Source organism: Egretta garzetta, unplaced genomic scaffold (assembly GCF_000687185.1).
Source record: "Egretta garzetta isolate BGI_Z169 unplaced genomic scaffold, ASM68718v1 scaffold313, whole genome shotgun sequence".
Lineage (NCBI taxonomy): Eukaryota > Metazoa > Chordata > Aves > Pelecaniformes > Ardeidae > Egretta > Egretta garzetta.
The window spans coordinates 1,833,209-1,846,410 of record NW_009259063.1 but is presented as its reverse complement, the minus strand read 5'-3'; the positions used below and the strand labels follow the sequence as shown (position 1 = coordinate 1,846,410).

Genomic DNA, 13,202 nt, shown 5'->3' with positions numbered 1-13,202 from the left:
AAAGCTAAACAATTTCACATTAGTGTGCACTGACTTCACAATAACTATTTAACCAATATCTGGGATAAAAATGGGTGCCTGACAGAAGACTCTTTTGGGATTGTAAGTCTTTGTCTGCCATACATTCTAACCTTCTGCTGATTCTGCTGTTGCTTGGCTTGGGCTTCCACTTTGGAGCATGTCATAATGATAGATAGCGTTCTTTGAAATAGAGAAAATACTTCTCAGAGGGAAACCACCATATTTGAGCAGAAGTATTGTCCTTTAGCACACATAACATACAAAAGCAATGCCTGCAACGCGCCTACGACTTATGCTGGATATTGGAATTATTAACTTCAAAGAGATCCATCACTTGTATTTATCCACAAGAATTTCACCAGCACAAAAGAGTTAACATAGCCTTTTCTTCTGTGAGAAGAAGAATAAATATGGCATAATACCCAGTTATGTATTGTCCCAGCGTGGCCAAGAAGATGAAAGAAAAGAGCAAGGCACAGTCTCATACTTCACATGACACAACAGCACTCACGGCATGCTCCTTTATTTGTCTATAGAATAAAATGTTGAAAAGAGGCTCAGAGAGGATTCGAATACACTACGTAGTGGGGAGGCAAGCAGGTATCATCACAAACAGACCATGGCTAATCACCATAGCCCACAGTCTCAAAGCCATGACCTGTATCACTGATTTTTACCTGGAAGAGAGATTTGAATGGCATGTAAAACTCCAGGAAGAATGACAAATGAACATACGTGAACAGTCCCTATGCGAGGAAGTTCTTGTACATTATAGTACTTGAAACTCCTCAAGCTCTGTTCCAAAATATTTACCCAGCTTACAGCACAAACACCTCCAATTTTTTTTTTCCTGAATGGATGGCAGTTACATACATTGTTCTATTTATATCATCCCCGTGGAAACATCTGTGGCTACTATCCACTGAAGTACGAAGCTCAGAATCTCAAAGATGTGCACATCACCTTTGCAGTCCCAGCAAAAGGTTTCTCAGTGTTATAGCCAAAACTAAACTTTGTCACTCAAGGATAAATGGTCTGGCTTTGCTACCTTGGAAAGTGGAGGCAAAACAAAGGAAAGGGCAAAACTACTATGGAGGTCCTGTGAGCTACTCCAGAAAAGTCACACCTGCCTTTACCAAGAACACTGGCATGGATGAAGGTAGGTTTGCTGTTCTGAGTACAAATCTGAGCACCAAGCTCAAACTCTCTCTTGGCAGCAGCAACAGTCAAAGACCATTTTCCCTCCCCCCCACCACCCTGCCCTAAGCAACTGCCTAAAATTGGCTCTATAATCACCTCCCGTTAAAACCAATGTGCCCAAGGTGTTGAACACCTGTGAAGATTTAGGCTGAAATGTTATAAAATTGGGTATCAAGTGGAGGTTGAAGATGTGAACTGGGTGTTACTGTCTGTAGAAGGCAGCATGAAACCAGGAGAATTGCACCAGTCTTTCCCTTCAAACTCTTGTTATTCCTGTGCTGTTCCTGGGGGAAGATATGGCCTGTCACAGCTTTAGCTTGTCATGATGAGTGGCTTTGCTTGCTGAACTTGGAGCGTGAGTTAGCAAGGGAGCTAATATAGCTTTGCTACTTTCACAGACACGAGTCAGGGAGAAAGGGCGCTGCATCTGCCCGTCTACCAGAAACACTCAAACTGCTCCTGACAAATGTCCACCCCCTCCTCTCCCTGAAGTAAGACCTGTGACAAGCACCAGGAAATGCTCATTGCATCAAACACATCATCCCTATTTAAAATAAGTACACCTAGAGCAATCCTCTCTTTTCCACAGAAATGACATGGCCTGCCAGCAGGAAGAAATGTCAGTGGTGGAGTGCGTACAGCCATGCTTTTCCCGAAACACTGCTGGTGCTCCTGGCCCACTGGGAGTCGGGGTTAGCCAGGAGCAGTTGTGGCCATGTGGATGGACCAGTGTTACAGCAGCAGGTCTCTCCCCCTACCTGCCAATGGAAAATATGCCTCTAGGCTCAGCCCTGTCAGATGTGGGACATCTGTGAATGTGACGCCCACTCTTTTGGCTAGAGGCAGGCGATAGACTAGTAAATTCCAAAGCTGCAAGCAGGATTTTTTTACTGATCGCGTTAAAGAGGAAGGCTATCAAGCTGGGATCTGACACAGGCTCGCATCCTGTGTGGATTGGGCAAAGAGGGGTGCCTAATGATTTACAGATTGCCATACCAGAAAAGTACAAAGGCTGTTGGAAAGCAGGCTGTTTGCTGTGTGAATCATATGCAACCCTCTTGTCCCACTACAGAGATCAGTAGCAGGGTGTCAACCCTGTGATCCTCAGCTTGGAGCTGAAGAAATCTCCCTGGTTATCCTGAACCGAGCCCTGGATGAGGACTCTGCACATGTTTTTTTCTCTGTGAATTATACAGCTTTTTAGGAGGCAGAAGTAGACATCTGATAATGAGGAACCCAGTTGTCTTCCTGCTTTTGGGATGTGTGTGTGGTTTGTGGCACGTAGAGAGAAGGTAACTTCCACTCAGTTGCTTGCTCTGAGAAGCACAGTGGTGAAGGGCTATGCTTGAGATTTGGGATGGATGTTAGAGACGGGGGCTCTCCTGGGCAATGAGGCCTGCAGTGACGTTATAAAACCTCCTGGGTAACTTATTTAAAAGGAATGGAGTGGGAAGGCTATTCAGCAGACATCCTTTAACTAGGTATGCTCAAGGTTGTAGTCAGTAATAAGAAGTAACAAATGGCATTTAAACCACGGTTAGAAGTAGTGAAATGTCAACCCCTAATTTGCACTTTCCTTTTAACAATAGGCCATTTGATAAGAAAACCTACCCTGCTGGAAGTGCATTGCTCTTTGGCAGGTAGTCCAAAAAATAACCATTCAGTAGTTTCACCAAATAACAACTCGGCACTCCTTCAAAATTCTTCGGACTCTGTTGATCTGTCACTGTGTTACACAACTCATTCTTCATCAATCCACTATGAAACAGTCAAAGAATGTTCAGTGTTTATACTATTATATTTCACTATTTGTTTTTGCAATCATGTAAGAAAGTTGAAACCATGCTCTCAACAATGTTGCAGATACCACTGATTCGTAACAAGAAGCTTTTTGGCACACACTATTGAATGCACGGACTTAGAATGGATTTATTCCTAATTTACACGAATTTGAGAGGAAAACAAGGCCACAAAGGTTACAACCTGAAAACTGTGATTAAGCAATCACTCCACTTCATTTCAGTGGGGCTGAAATCAGTTTAGGAAAGATACACATGATTTGATCTAGGTTTGCCTCTGTACTGCAAAGCTTAGGTCAATATTACATTCTTTATAAAGACATTTGAACTGAAAAGAAAGCATTTTATCTAATGGAGTAAAAAATGAATGGCAAATACTGTTAGACCTGACTACATTCAATAATAAGCTATTACTTCTGATATCTTGGATGTTTCTAACTTCCAGGATGTCAAATCAAAGTGTACATTTATACATTGATATAAAACCACTGTTAGCACTGTCCCTGCAAAAATAATTTAAAAACAGTTATGTTATTAAGATGCTTCACCAGTTATAGTTAAGGAGGTGTTAATTAGTCAGCCAGTTACTCAGACACCTCAATAAGTACATCATGAATGAACACAGAAGGGAGGGAGAAAGACAAAAAAAGCTACATCTAGAGGCCAGAAGCAAGATTCACTACAAGTCTATCTGAGAGTTTGCAAATGATATTCAAACACCTAAAAAAATGTTTTTCATGTGGATAAATGCAAAACAAGGACAGAACCCAGAGCTGGGCTCCCCATGCAGTGAGGATGGGATACACATTAAAGGTACTTCAGAAGTAGCCCCAACGGGTAAGGGCACTCCCTCTATTTCCCACATGAGCCATCAGACAGCAGAGGCAGCTCCTCTGAGAATGAGTTTGGGCAGAGGAATGCATACAATCAAAGGTGATGAAAAACCCGGAGAAGTCACTGAACTCAAGGTGTGGGTGCAAGTGAAATGAGGAACGAGGACTGGATCATCTCTACTGCAGAGCAATGGAAGAGCTGGCAGGAGTAAGCACAGGTCCAGTGGCCAGGACTAAAGGATATTAATGAAGACAGAACATACATAAACCAAAGATAGAGCTACCTAACCTCACTTTTTAAAATAAAATGGCCTATTTTCTAGACAAAGGACATGCAGTAGATCTAAGCTCTCTGAAGGTCAATAAAGTATTTCAGGCAGCGCTACACCAGAAATTACTAAACTTTGGGGATGATAAAGAATTAACTAAAGAGGAAATGACAACAGGTTGAGCTAAAAGATAAGATATACTGCTTCAGTGGGAGGGTCACTAAAATCTCCATAGGGATTGTTTTCATCCAGTATTTTTAATAATGCTCTTGAATAATAAGATTTGGGGAATTACAAAGTTGTGAGGCACATTCAATAAAGTAGCAGATTGAACTACCGTACAGGATGAACTGGATTAAACAGAGCAAGATGTAAATTCATGAAGACAATCAGGTTAATATGTGGTTTTCTTTATGATGTAGGAGCATTTGCTGGAAACATAGAGAAAACCTAGGCATATCAGTGAATTGCAGGATGACTGCATTACTAAGGTAATGTGCACAAGGGAAAAAAGATGTTGTTTTACAATGCAGCAAAATACTCCCAGCGAAGAGAAGGAAGTATTAATGTTATTGTACAAAAGACTAGGATATTGTGAGCATCGTCTGTCCCAGAAAAGTGAATTCAAAGTGGAACAGATCCAAAGAAGGGCCATTGTTGCACCCAGAGCTACAAACCCCCTAAGTTACTGCAAATTCACAGTGATCTTGACATAGTTATGCTAGAAAATGAAGATGCAGGTAAGATTTTTGTCTATAAATTAATGCCTTGAACATCCAAAATTAGACAAGAGTTACTGAAGGTAGGGGAGAATGTTTGACCAAGAACAGATGGATATAAAATGAATCTGAGTACCTTTAGGTTGGAAATTAAAAATGCAGTGCTAAGCCTCAGCACAAAGGTGTTCTGAAACAAGCCTCCCAGTAGGATTATCAAGAGGCAAAAAAATCAAACTATTTAATCAGGTTTTGGAAGGGATTATATAGCATGATTCCTGGATATCCTTAGAGTACATTATTATAATTTTTACGCAACTCCAGCACTAGATAAATCATGATATAATCATAAGTATTATATAGATTAGCTAGTTTCCCCTACTTATGTAAATTGGTCCTTGAATACACTTGCATAACATAATGGTAATTTATGGAAGTGCTTTTGTTCAAAGGATTAGGAAGGTACCAGAGTCTCCTTCATCAACTTATTGCTGCAGGCATGATTCTCTTCTCATTCTCACTGCTTCACACCTATGCAATTCAATTTTCTTAAGCAAAGTTAACTCTTGATTTATACTGATAAAAACCAGATCCAATATTTCCCTTTGTAGCTAGGACAGGCTTATTTTAATATTTAACAGGAAAACCCTAAACGTTAAGAGTATCATTGTGAGGCTGCACTTAGAGGCATCAGTCGAGGTAGGCCCCGGTTCCACCAGACTTTTCACAAACATGTAGTAAACACTATTTAGAGGTATGACAGTTTTATAATCTAAATAGATGGGATTAAAAAAAAGACAAATGAGAAAGTGAGGCTGAGAAGAAAGATGTTTTCTCCAAAGTCACACAACAGATCAGTGGCAGAAGAAAAAGTAATCGTCACTACGTGCTCTAAGCCTACTAAGCTCTAAGCCTAAGCATCCTTTGAAACCAGCATGAGGAAAGGCAGGCTCAGGTCAAAAAGGAGCTCCAGCAAGGATGAATACAGCTATACCTTACATTTATAGCTGAACAAGTATGCATGATTTCCATTTGGAATTTGCTTCTAAGAACAGTTGAATGCTCTGGGACAAGACCCCATATGAATACCATATTTTAAAAAATAGTAATAGAATAATTAACTTTGCAGTTTATGCCTTGATTCTTACATAAGCCCCTCCTTACTCAGTTGTATATAAAAGGACATCTGGTCAACAGCCTAAAACTTGACTTGACCTTTCACTAGCAGTAACTCACATTTACAACTTTGACAGGTTGTGCCAGTCCTTATAATTCTTATTTTGGAGTCATCATAGTTGCAGTGCTGCCCCGGCGTTACTCAAGTTGTATAGCACAGCTGTTCCTCAATAATGCTCTTCTGGCTGTTTCCTTCTCCAGAGCTGCCCAGTGCCTCAGCTGTAATGGAAACACTGATTTTCTGCAGTGCAGGGATGGGGTTTGGGAAGCTGAAAGGAGATCCAGGTCCCTTTCTGCTGGAGAACTGTCCTGCAGCAACATCCTCTATCCTTAACTGCACTATTCAAACGAGAACCGCATCTCCATCATGGGAAAGGGACCCACCACTGTGTGCAGCAGGCACCCATAGTAGATCATTCCCAGCCTTGTCACCAATAGTGTGAAACCTCTGTGCTCCCAGAGCGGAGAGCTTATTCAAAGCTTTTTGCTGCCTGTGGCAGATGTAAATTGTTGTCTTTCCTTTCCACCCTCATACAACTTGCACATTCGGCAACTGCACTATACAGCCATCTGTGTTGCAAGCGGGCTTGTGTCCTGCTTACTACACACATATTGTCTGATTTGCTTAAGCCAGCGTAGCAGACCTCTCACTCCAGAGGTTGGATAATATTAGTGTCAGCTGCAAGACAATGGACATTACCAGGCAAAAACCAAAAGATGGTCCATGATGGAGAATAAATTTGGGAGGGCTGTAAGATACATGTATCACATGCCTCTCTAGTTCACAGCACACATATGCATGTGTAACCATAATGCAATACACATGGCAAAAAATTTGGTGGTAAGCTAAACTGAGAAATCATCTGACAAACTTGTATCACATGCTTACCTAATTCACCACTCTGCTGAGCCCATTACTTTCTGCTCACTCATTAATCTATCTCTTGGCCTGTAATTAATACCATGTGCTTACGCAGTCCATTGCTCTCTCCTGATCCTATCACATTCTGCCTACTTATTAATCTACCACCCGGACAATAACTACCTTGACCAGTGCTAAACAAATGAGGCATTTTTGCTCAAAATGGCAAACATGATATATGAACCTTACAGTTTGTGTTCAGGTTTTTGACTTGGTGTAAATTTAAAACTTGACATAAATGCAAATCTACATGCAACCAGAGACGTTACATATATTACATGAAATAAAGTATTAGTGATTTTCAGTCTTAGTTGATGTACGTGAAGTTGGAAAAGTTAAAACAGACTGCAGGCTTTGTACAAAATTAGACATTGATTTTTTTAAAATGCACTACATTCTTCCACAGAAGGTACTCTAATGTCTATTGATTAATAACTATCTTTTAAAAAAATAGCTCCCTTTGATAAAACTTACTGCTTTTAACAGCTGTTATGTTAAGATTTTTCTTGACAATGAAGGCTGATGGTTAAGGTTGCATCTTTTCTGTTAAAAAGAAATCAATATTCCATAACCTCAACCAGAATTTCCTGGCTTCAAAATCTCTGGGGTACCTTTCAAATTTAGTGTCAGCCGCCTTCTTTTCCAAATATCTTTTCCATTTACGTTTATTATAGATTTGTTTGAAATATATATATATATGTTTTTTTCATTAAGGTAAATACCTTTAAAAAAACTTAGACTGAAGGTTTATCCATTTAGTATTCACACTACCTGTAGAATATTTGAAAGAAGAGAAAATTTTACTAGAACTCTTAAGCCTTTTTAGGATAAACCAGCAAAGCACACGTTCCTCAAATGCAAGGGCTTCTCTACTGGAAATGCTTGTGGTTCTCCCGTCCATGTTTTCTAAGTGAATCCATATGTGGTGCGTCTTGCTGCCATCACAAAAAGTGTCCAGTTTCACTAGGGGGCTCTAGCAGAGTGTCAAAAGTGGTTGGAAATCTAACTTGGATATACCCTTTTCTGCCATTCATATTAATTCGTGTTAATTTCTACATCAGGACAAATGACTGCAGCAATACTTTTGATATGATTCCAGAAGAGCTGTATAATCAAACACACCAACCCCTACACTTGAGTACCAGATGTAATTTGGGTGAATCGTTTACACCTCTATCCTTTCAGAGGCGTGAGTTGGTTGAGCTTGGGCACTGCTTTCCTGACCTGGGTACTCTCCTGCACCTGTACAACAGGACCTGGCATGAAAGAGGGGCGGTAAGTGCGTGCTCAGCTGAGTCTGAAATTGCTCATTTAGCAGCACTGAGACAATATCTATATACGGTGGGTGCTGGGTGAAAGGCAGGCAGAAATGACCTCATGCAAGCCTGCCTGTCCCAAAGGAACATTGCCAATTACTGTCTTGATTATCAGAGTTATAGAATTGGCAGTCCTTGATTTTCTGCCTCGGGAAACACTGGAATTAAAATTGTTCAGCAGAACTTTGGCATTGGTATTTGGTTAGTTATTTCAACCTCTAAACTCTTTAGCCTTAGAAGTTCAAGTAAGTTCATGTTCAAAGGATCTCTTGAAAATACACAGCTAAAAGTTAAAAGACTAGCTGGAGATTCCAATTTCTAAGGATTATTTCCTGTTTACTTTTCATACCAGCCAGCCGAACTCTCACATTTCATCTTGGGGGCAAGGACTCAACTGTCTGTAGAGGACATACTTTGTTCCCTTACACTCAAACAGGCAAATGCAAGATGGACTCCCACCTCCATCTGCTAAAAAGGTAGAGCAACAACCGGGAGGTAGAGAAAGCCGTCTTGGGAGAGGGACGCTGAACACAGCACAAGGAACTTCTTTGTTCGAGAGCGTAGGAATCAAAACACTGAAACTGCTGTGGTATTTTGGGTATTATCCAAAACAACAGAGTTGCTAGTGAGAAAATGAAAACTGATATATTTCAGTTGGACAGTTTGTACTTTTAATGCTACATTCATGCACAACAATCAAAAGGCAAGAATCTGGAGTCCTTACTCAGCCTCGCTTCTCACCGAAATAGGGGTTTTACACTACTTGTGAAATAAGAAACATTTTTTTTTGTTGCTTTTAAAGACAGACAGATTACATTCAGCCATGGGCCAGAGGAAGGAAGACAGAAAAAAAATAAGAAGGGCGTTTGTTAAGACATTGACCTTTCTAAAAGGGCTGTAAGGGCTTGAGAAACGTCCAGAAGAGAAGTTCTCCCAAATGCACTTCATCATTATCAGTAGCAGGTTTTTCCATATGCTGCTCTGCTTGCACCCTTCATGCTGCCACTGGCATATTCCTTCCGCAGCTATTATGCAGGAACTGTTCCAGACTGACAAGAACATCTATCTGTGCATGCGTACTGATTACTTATGGTCACACAGTTTTACTTTCAAATAAAAGAGGGTAAGTGTAAAACCAGTGTGCACAGAAGAGTATTAGGCTAGAGCATTTCTGTCGGTTCACTAAAAACATCTGCCTTTAGAGAGGAAGAGTACATGTATTATTTGTAGTAAAGATTTGAATCAAAAAAGTTTTACACAAATGTCATCGTTAATAAAAATGAAGTTTATCTGTATGTGAATTGACTTTAAACAACATGTTTTTCAAAGTTTTCGCTGAACTGTCAGACAGCCTTCGGGGACGACAGGAAAAACACACTAATACGGCAAATGTTATAAATCCCCAGAATAACTCTTATCCCATTTATGTTTTGATTCTGTCATTGCTATCCATCTACCCTTATCCTGAGGCAGTAATGAAGTACAAGACTTGTTTCAAGTAGGGATGAGTGAGCACTGTACTTGAAAGCCATAGTTAACTAAACGGAGCCCAGACTGCCATCGGTGCATTAAATGTTATGCCAATATGAGTCCAGCCCCACACTGCCATAACTCTTCTGGAGCTTGTCTCCCATTACAGCTGGTGATAGGGACCAGGACACGTGGCAAAGCAACAAAACTGGCAAATTTGAGGCATTCTAACTCGGAGACAGTGCGGTCAATATGGTCAAAAAGTAGCGAAGGCTCCATTTACAAAGGGTACGTTTTTCAAAAGTGTCTGAGTCACACATGAGCCTCAAGGTAAATTTTTCACCATGTTCACATGATTCAGGAATCCTGTTTTCCAAAACCCTGAAGGTTGTGCAAGCACAAAGATGTGGGAGGTTTTCCCATGTGATCCTACTGTGCCAGCAGAAGAATATTTTAATACTATTTATTCTGAAACAGCAATGCTACCTTAACCTATTTGATATTAATTTTCCATAGCTCTTAGCATAAGGCTAGCAAAAATCACTGATAACAAAAAATAAAAAACCCTTTTAAAATTGTATTTGCAGTTGCTCATTGGCATCAACCTACGATATCAAGGTTAAAAGTTACAGGGCAAATCATGAGTAAATTATAATATACCTGCAGAGTCCCCGACTGCCCATCTGACTTTCTCCCATTAGGAAAAAAAAATTTCTGACTGTTTTTTCTACAGAATGTCATTTTGGTTGTTAACTGCTTTTAAGAAGACCACAAAAGTAAGAAAACAAACAAGGTTGAGGAACGGAAAGCAATATATGCAAATATTTTCCAGTTAACATATATGTTATTGCTATCTGTTAGGGTCAGAGATTTATTTGGTTGTAGTTAAAAAGCTAAGGAAGGAATTGGAGATGAAGTCTTCTACTATAGTGGGTGTTCTTAATCCACCAAGTAAAGGGATACAGAATGCACGCATCAGGAAAACGTGGCTGAAATCGCTATATAAAGGGAACTAAAGGAGCGACATCTCTGGCAGGCCAACCTACTGCAGGGGATACGACTGCAGAAAGAGCACGGTATTTCAATGAGCGGGCAGGCGGTGGCAAAGGAGCCAAGATGGGCAGAGCTGAGCAGAGGCAGGCAGGCACATGGTGGTAGCAGCGCACGCCTGTCGCTCTTCCTGCCTGTCATTAAGCTGGCCAGCCTGGGTGGAAACTGTCCTGTCTGTGCGCAGCACGTTGAATGAAAAACCTCCTTTGTCTCCTCTAGAGCACGGTCCTGCCTATTTTTTTGTCATGAAGGACACTACGTGGTGTTAAATTATACATAAATATCAAGTAGGACTTTTGTCGGAAATGAAAAGCTAATCATCCAGTAACATGATTTAGTGGATACTTACAATCAAAACAAAGAATTAACCACCAGCATTTGAGCAATTCAGACTGTGATTTCTGTAAGAGTTCACCTCTACTCACAAAGAATAACAGAGGCTTAACAAAATGTTCTACTTCCTGGGGCAGGGGAATACAATATTTATCTGCCCTGGTTTCCAGTGGGACATCACGCACCACAATCAATCATCTCATAAAATATTACGAGGTAAAGTGGTGGCAATTTAGATAATAAAACAGCAAACTAAGTTACAAGAAGAAACTAAAAGCTAACCAAATTAGCAAGTCCCCAGTTTCATCAGCTCACAAGGTTACCAAAACTCACATCTTAAATTCTGCCAACTTTATCATAACCTTCTTTTTGCTTCTTTTAAGCTATGGAGGTGCCTAGAATAGAGTCTATAGTTGGGCATGAAACTACAGCAAACTTACAATGGACACAGACTCTTTATTTTCTTTCAAAACAGGCCATTAATTCTGATGCCTCTTGAGTCCTCTGTGTAGTAATTCTCTGACAACTTTTCAGACATTTCTAATAAAGAATTCATCTCTGAATGAAACCTGGGGAATGGTAGTTCTGCCTTTTTGCTTTTATACTTCTTCAGTACTAAATGCCTCATGTCCATTTATTTAAGAACATAATCTTAGGAAACACATGGGAAAAATCTTTCAGTGAAGAGACTGGAATTGCTACAGACAACACGTGGAGGTAACCTGCAATGGCAATGACACTGGAACTGAAGCGTTACGCCCCTTATTCACTGTCCCTCTGCTTTTCCTCCTACAAGCACACATCCTTTCGTTGACACAGCTCTCTAGCTGGCAATGAACACAAATTTTACTTGGTATACTGAGAGTACCACTCACAATAAAAGTTATTTTTCTCTTCGCAGCCCCTTTACCAAGGGGTAAATACATCCAATTACCAGACCAAAATACTCACTGCTTCTAGTATGGCAGAAAAATGCTTTGCTAAACATTGGCAAATAAATCTCAAATATGCATATACACAAAAACTAGGATTGGTAAAGTGCTTAGCTTCTCCTTTTAGAAAGGGAGTCTTTCTCCAAGGATTGGAGATCTTTTGGCTTCCACAAGTCTGATAACTCATCATAACTGCAATTAAATCCAAGTATTAGAATACAGAACTGATTTTAATGGTGAGTTTGTTCCATACAGCTCATGTCCCTACAAGGAACACAGCAGCAGTTTTACTCCATTGAGTTGGAACCTTCCACCAGAGTCTGGACAGAGGCGGAGCACTGCAGTGGTGGGAACTGGGCTTCTAGGAGACACTCTGTCCCACACTGTGGTCATTGCCTGGTGAGAAAAAACTGAAGAACTTGTCTCCAAAGAGTTGAGGGATGTGGAAGGGGGCTTCAAATTAGGGTGAGGGTCCTGTGCTACTAAACAGGTATGTAGTGTAATTATATCCATGTTGTCATATAGCTAACTGCCACGAGAGGTTACTCTATTATGGAGTCAAAGTATTTGAACACAAATGTGAATAGCAAACCATCCTGAACTATACACCTTCATTTTAATTTTATCCTCCTCGTATCAATCAATGTATTGATGCTTATGTGGAGTACACGTTTGAATTTTGATTAATGACACTGTTAAGTGGATCCATACCTGAGCAACTGATCAAAGGTAGGAAATGAAACTAAAGCAGTCTGTACATCATGGGATTCAGTATGTTGTTTCCTTCTGGTATATCGCTAATATTTAGGCAAAGTGCATCACCAGTTTTCTGTGAGGTAAACAAAAAATCACCTCCACTGCTTCTAACGCATGTTGGTAGAAGTGTAAAGAAGCTTTAAGTAGTAGTTATAAATTGATGAAAGATGACAATTTACTCACGGAAAAAAAAAAGAAAAGAAGAGTTGACTGGTCAAATCATAAAGCAGATTCAGGTTTGGCAGAGACTCTGTGAGACAGCTGTGCTTTACCCTTTTCCAGTACTTGAAATGCATTACTGAGGCATTGAGGATCCTTTAAAATATATACAACTACAAAGGACTTTTTTGATGGATAAGCGTATAAAGGAGGGGTAACATGTGTTGATCCTGGCAATTCAAAGTATGCA

The 13,202-nt window shown here is 40.3% G+C and overlaps 1 protein-coding gene across 1 annotated transcript in view; it reads right to left on the bottom strand.

Annotated features, from left to right (window-relative positions):
• Window positions 1-13,202, bottom strand: part of RBMS3 (RNA binding motif single stranded interacting protein 3) — a 348,682-nt gene that overhangs the window by 46,820 nt on the left and 288,660 nt on the right. The window lies entirely within an intron of this gene.